The sequence below is a fragment of the Saccopteryx bilineata genome, chromosome 3, assembly GCF_036850765.1.
Source record: "Saccopteryx bilineata isolate mSacBil1 chromosome 3, mSacBil1_pri_phased_curated, whole genome shotgun sequence".
Taxonomy (NCBI): domain Eukaryota; kingdom Metazoa; phylum Chordata; class Mammalia; order Chiroptera; family Emballonuridae; genus Saccopteryx; species Saccopteryx bilineata.
Genome location: NC_089492.1, coordinates 38584742 through 38591952, shown reverse-complemented (window position 1 = coordinate 38591952; position 7211 = coordinate 38584742).

Here is a 7211-nt window from a genome sequence, read left to right as displayed (position 1 = left end):
AAGAGACATTGATAAGAGTGTGGTGGTTACGGGGGGAGGGGGGAAAGGGAGAGGGAAAGGGGGAGGGGGAGGGGCACAAAGAAAACTAGATAGAAGGTGACAGAGGACAATCTGACTTTGGGTGATGGGTATGCAATATAATTGAAAGACAAGATAACCTGGACTTGTTGATCTTTGAATATATGTAACCTGATTTATTGATGTCGCCCCATTAAAAAAATAAAATTATAATAAAAAAAAAACTTTCAGTGCATTCTCATTGCTCTTGTCATAAAGTGATACTCCTTGCCATAGAAGGCAAGGCTCTGCTGATGTGGCCCCTTCCTCTCCTTGCCTGCCTTAGCTCTCACCGTTGTCCTGTCATCATTTCTAGTTTAGTCACACTGACCTGGTATAGCCAATGTCTCTCGTGTACCATGAACTCTCATTTTCTGACTGTTCCTGCACCAATCATCCTCTTTCACCCTTTACCTGGTCAAGACTTCCAACCATCCCTCATAGGCCCATTCCTCATGAAAGCTATCCCTGACTGCTTCCAGGTCTGTATCTTGTATTCTTCTTTTGTCATTCCATGGCATGCCTTATGCCTGTCACACATGCTGGCAGTACCAGAAGGACAGAGCCTGTATTTGCCTTGTCTTTTATATTCACTGTAGCCAGACTAGCATCAGGATCATAGTAGTGACTTAGTAAAAATATGTTGAATGAATGAGTGCGTAAATGCAACCTCTGTTACCATGTTCCTGGGATGAAAGCCTTTCATCTGCTTACTCACCAACCCACAGTTCACTGAGCTGCCTTTGATCTTGATGCCTGCTGGGAGACTGTCCAGTGGAAGAGGAGATCTCCCACAACTTGAAGCAACCTAGTCATGCATTTGTTCTGTCAACAAACATTTACGCCAGGCATCGTCTAGATGCTGAAAAAGAGTAAAAAATGAACTAAGCCCATACAAGTACGAATCGAAATGAGTTCTCAGTCTGGTATCTACAGCTTATGCTATTTTAGAGAGTACCTCAGAGTAATAATAGGTTCATGTTTATAAAGAACCGTAATAAGACACTACCTTGGTATTACTATTCTTTCTCAAATACATCTGGTCTTTAATCACTGTAACATTAACAGCCTATCCTAGAAAATTATAATCATGTACTGTTCCATTTTGCTTTCTCATTTAAGTTTTGGGGTATGTGGCCAGTAGGTAGTAGTACCCCCTTCAGAATTGATGACAGCATACACACCAGCTGCAATATTGTTTGGAATTGTTTTGGAGATGGTAATAATTTTAGGAGTTACTGTTAAAAAAGTAATATGGGTCAGTAATATACTTAAACATTTTATGACCCTTTCTCCATTTCCTTCTAGTTAAAACATAAAAAATAAACTCCTTCTCCTTTGAGGTATAGGGATTTGTGAACATTAGTGGGTTTTAAACCATTATATTTAGGGTTTGTACAGTTACTTCTGAAGGCTGCCTCAGCCCATGGGAGCAGAGGACATGGCCCAGCAGGATGTGACAGACTTTCTTTCCTCCAAGATATTAATTTATTAATGTATTTATTTATATTCCCTCACTAGTTTTAATATTAACAATAGTAGTAATTATGCAACATCTATTCAGTACTTAATATATATACGCCAGGCACTATATTAAGTTTTTCATTTACTTCCCATAAAAGCTTAGAAAATTGATACTCTCGTTATCCCATTTTACAGATGAGAATGATAAGATTGAAGGTCAGATAAATTTAACCAAGGTCACACAAGTCTTAAGTGTCAGGGCAGGAATTTGACTTCAGATCATCTACACAAGAGCTCACCTTTTAACCACTGCACCCTTCTCAATTTCCTTAATTCCAGAAATATTTTATGTGATTTAGCAAAACACACTCAGTACACAAGATAAAAATAAATCAGCGAAGTAAAGAGATAAAGAAGAAATTTAAGGTAGAAACAAGTAAGATGAAGTTGGGACTAGCATACAAAATATATACCCATAGAATTCTGTGTACTTTGGAGAAGAAAGCAACAGTATGGTTCTAAATTTCCTAGTCAAAGAGAAAAATGTGCTTATTTACATGTTTTACAGTATTTATAAAATCAAAAATGAACTAAGTACTTTGTGAGATAGAGGGATGTCTATCATAGTACTGAGAAGTACAGGAGATTTCTCACTTGAGCCTCTTAAAAAGGACTGTGTGATGTAATGATAGGCTGTTGCCCTCAACAGCATGCCTGCAGGAAATTCTGCAATGGTCCTATGAGGCCATTTCATAGATCCATTTACAACGCATCTCAGCATAGTGAAATGACTTAACATCAAAGCACTCATGAGAGTGAAATCCAGACTTTACAGCCTCCCAATAACCTGGCTGAATCCCAGGAGGCAGAGCTCCAGAAACACATTTTCTGACACCAAGGGCACAGGCGTTCCACAGCACCAGCTAAAGGCAGCCCTAACCCTAACCCTTAAATAGGTCATCTATATAATGACACTGTTCTATGAAGAATAAGCATTTCAAGACAGGCACCTGGTACCTGTGCCCCATACTAACTCTCTGTAGAGATAGGCACTGGAAAGCAGGGCTCATATACCCACAAAACAATTCTGTGTGTGCCATCCAGATGCCACAACATGCCTGGGGACATGAAGAGGAGTTAATGATACTATGGTCACCAGGTGATGTCAATAAAGTCCCACACTCTTCTCCCTAACCTCCCATGTTTGGTGGGCTTTTAAGGAAAAACACACATGGCTAAGGAGAGACATGGTAAATCCATCTATTTTGCAAGTATCTAGTAGCCCTAGTGTAGGAGGCTCTCCAAAGATATTAGGTCTTAATCCCTGGAACCTGTGAATGTTACCTCATGTGGTAAACTAAGGTGACAATATTACAGATCTTGAAATAAGAAGAGTGTCCTGGATTATCCAGAAGGACCTAAATGAAGTCAGAATATCCTTGTAAGAAAAAAACAGAGGGAGGTTTGACAATGAGAAAATGGTGTGACCACAGAGGAAGAGCTTGGCATGATGTAGTCATGTGCTAAGGAATGCCAGCAGCCACCAGAAGCTGGAAGAGGAAAGGGAACAGACTCTCCCCTAGAGCCTCCAGAGGGACCATGACCTTGTAGACAACTTCACTCAGCACAGTGATATAGATTTCAGATATCTGGCTTTCAGAAATATGAAAGAATAAGTTTCTGTTGTTTGAAGCCACCAAGTTTGTGGTAATTTATTATAGCCGCCACAAGAAATAATATACCTAGTAAGAGCTTGAGAGGAAGGAGATAGGAGCTAATGATAACTTAGGCAGAGTAGCCAGTACCTCTCCAGTCTTACGCATGCCCAAGACCTAGACTGCTGGTTTTCAGGGAAATCAGGGTCCCTCCCAGCACCAGAAACTCCACTTCTTTGGAAGACCATTAGTCCTGGTGGTGGATGAATATTTCTCAGATGATCACATCACTGTCACTCACCAAGGTCCAGCAAAAAATAATTCTTTTTGAAGCTTTTTAGCCAGCAAACCCATCATGACCTCATACTTGTTATTACTATTAAATATAAGTTTCTACAATACCCTAAATTCATTTTCATCACAATACTTCCTTGGGTTTTATCTCTATAGACCCAAACTCCCACTGTTCCTGAACCTTCCACATGGCCCACTGGGCCACTATCTCCCTTAAAGCATCTTGCTGTATTCTCAACCTCTCCCTCACTCCTTTCCACTCAGATGGAACTTGCATCTTCCCTAAGTGCTTTCTCTGGACTAAAAGTTGCTGATTCTTCATGTACCTTAGAGTTACTTAACAATGCCACTTCCAAAACTATTATTCTTACACTTTCCTGTGTAAACATTGATTATAACATCTTCTCTATCTCATGGTCACTGTCTTCTAACAAGGTCCAAGTGACTCTTTTATTCAGTAAAGAGCTGGCATCAGGCTCAGAGTTTTCTTCTCCACCTCCTCTCTTGTTATCTTCTTGGGTAACATCATCAACCAGAGGGAAAACTCCGTTTCTGTGACCTTCAACTCTATGCTAAAGCAGCCACTCTCTCCCTGAGTTCTGTGTTCAACAGAGGAGCTCCACCACAAAACACAGTAATATTCCACTTTCTAACCACAGAATTCTATTCTTCCAGCTTTTCCAATTAACTACTCTCACTCCCTCTGGATATTTTCTACCACATTAAGAACTCCAAGCCATTGATCCTTTCTACTGATCATTCCCTCCTGTCTTCATTTCTTTGCCCACTAGCTCATTAGATCTCACATCTCATTAGTTCAGCTACCTTCTTGCCCATATCCTCAACTTCCTTATTCATTTGTCCTGCTATGGCACCTGCCAGGCAAAATCTCAAACCCAAACCAACCCAAACATTTGGCATCTTGTGTCTCTATCTAGGCTTTTGAGAACTACTGAAAAAAAATAAAAGAAAACACCCATCAGAACTCCAGGTAATTATGGTCTCCAGCCTCACCTGGGCTCTCAAAGTAATACAACATTCTTTGTGTATCTTTAGTTGACTTTCTCCACCAGTTTCCACAATGGCTATATCAAACCTCTACTGTCACCAAACCTCCTACTTTTTTATTCCCTCAATCTTTTCATTTCTTTACCCACTCATTGACTCTTAAAAGAAATATTTGAGTGTCTATCATGTGCCAGGCACTGTACTAATGATAAGGAACACACAATGAAAAGTCAGGCATGGTCCCCATTCTAATGGGATTTACCGATCACCAGAAAATAGTCTCAGCAGATCACCTTGCCTGCTGTCTGAGAGGTGAAATTGAAGCTACCTGAAGGGAATCTCCAACTTCCTGTCACCATATTTATATCACTGCAGCTTCCTTTTCTATTCTCTTTTATAAAAGAAATAGTGTTTATCCTTCTATCTACAACCAAAATCCCTAACCAATGATCCATGGCCCCTCACTGCCAACTCATTAGGCTCCTCATTCTATAAATTACCCCTCTCTCTTGAATAGTCACTCTTTCTCCTCATCAATTCCTCTAATGTATTTTTCACCATCAGCATTAAAACAGTCTTTGGTCCTTTCATCTTAAAACAAAACAAAACCCAGAAGTCTCAAGCTATTATCCTAATTTCTTCTCTTCAGTGTGTAACCAAACTAAAATGGAGTCACGTATGTCAGGAATAAACTGGAGATGGTCAACACAGGCACATAAAAGAAACAACTTTACAGGAATGTGCAGCTCTTCTCTGTAATCAATAGAGGACATGCACCAATCTCCAAATGCCAAATCTATTCATGCCATCTCTGGATTTTCTTCTTCCCCTAACTCAACTATCCTGATCCAAATAAGAAAGTAGACAACTAGGCAACCAATCAGCTGAAAAACTCAAATAACTTTCCCATTTATCTCACTAAAGTCCTGTAGTCTGTGAGCATCTCAGAACTCATTGCTGCTAAAGCCTTCAGTCCTGGCTTGTCAGTGGAAAGCCTTTATTCAGTGTGTAGAGTTTGGTTTTTGATACAGCTAAATTGCTCTAAAGAGTTGACTGAGTTTTAGTCTTACTTCCTTGCTTTCCAGGCCTACAAACACCTACTCTATAGCTTTGCCTATTCCCCTCATCCACACCCCATTTTTACTGTGATTGGTCACAATAAACCTGTTGGACATATCACAGTTCTAATCTTTCTTTACCTCTGTGTAGGATTTGATAGTGTTTACTATTTCCTTCTTTTTGAAATACCCCTACTTTTGTTTCCATATACTACGCTCTTTTGGTTTTTCTTTATCTCTCTGTGGTAGGCAGAATTCTGAAGATACCCCCTCTAAAATTCCATCCGATTATTCCATCAAACACTAATTTAGATACTGATGTGAAGGGACTTTATAGGTAGAATTAAGTTTAACAATTAGCTGACCTTCAAATAGGGAGATTAACCTGGATTATCCAGGTATGCCCAACGTAATCACTTAAAAGCAGGAGAGTCAGAAAATTGTGGCAGGAAAGATAGAGCAGAAGGGAGTCAGAGAGATTTAAGTACGAAAAGGACTTAGGACACCATTGCAGTCTTTAAAAGGGGGCATGAGCTAAGTAACGTGAGTAGTGTCTAGTATCTGAGAACAACTTCCAGCCTGCAAGAAATTCTGCCAACAACTTGAATGACCCTGGAATTTGACTCTTCCCTAGAGCTTCCAGCAAGAAAACTTGATTTCAGACTGATGAGACTCTAAGCAAGGAACCAGCTGACCCATGTTGATCCCAGACTCCTGACCTACAGAAACTGTGAGATAATAAATGGATGTCATTTTAAGATCATAAATTTGTGATAATTTTTATATCAGTGATAAAAAATGAATATATTCTCTAACTGCCCCTTTGTGGACCTCTCTTCCTGTATCTGTGTCACATTGATTCACATTCTACTCATTCTCCCTGAGTAAATTACTAATTCCATGACTTGAATTTCTATCCATATTCTACTATATTTCTAAGCCATAATTCTATATCTGATACTTTTGCTGAGTTCTAAATGTATAGATCCAATTGTCTGCTAGCTGTCTCCATTCGTATATCTCAGAGGCATCTGAAACTAGTATGTCCAAATATGAACTCATTTTCTTCCACTAAAGCTGTTCCTACTTCTGAGACCCCTGATCTGCTAGGAATGGTATCATGCCAGATGTCAAAGTCTAATGCTCATTCTCATCCACATCTCCTCCCTTTTCTTCAGTGCTAAATCCAAGGCCCAAGTCCTATTTATTCCTACTCCTGATATTTTCTAACCCATCTACTTTTCTCCATTTTCCCAGTACAAGTCTCCATTATCTCTCATCCATGCTGCTACAACTGCTCTTTACTTATCCCCTTCTTACCAGTACAACCCGTTTTCCCAGCTCAGGTTAAAAGATCATTCCTGAGATACATTCTCTATTTGTGGAGAGAATATAATCAAATGGAAATGATTATAGACCAGGTTAGAATTCTAAAGGATAAAGTCAAGAAAAACATCCATAACTAGGGCAAAAAGTTAAAGAAGTAGAAAAATACAAGGGAAAAAGTAAATGATACAGAGGACCATTTCATGAGGTCCAATTTCAACTATGACTTTCAAAAAGGAGGAGGTGTTCATCAACAAATAAATGAATAAAGAAAAGTAGTATATATAATAATACAATGGAACATTATTCATCCTTAAAAAAAAAAAAGAAATCTTATCGGCACTGGCGG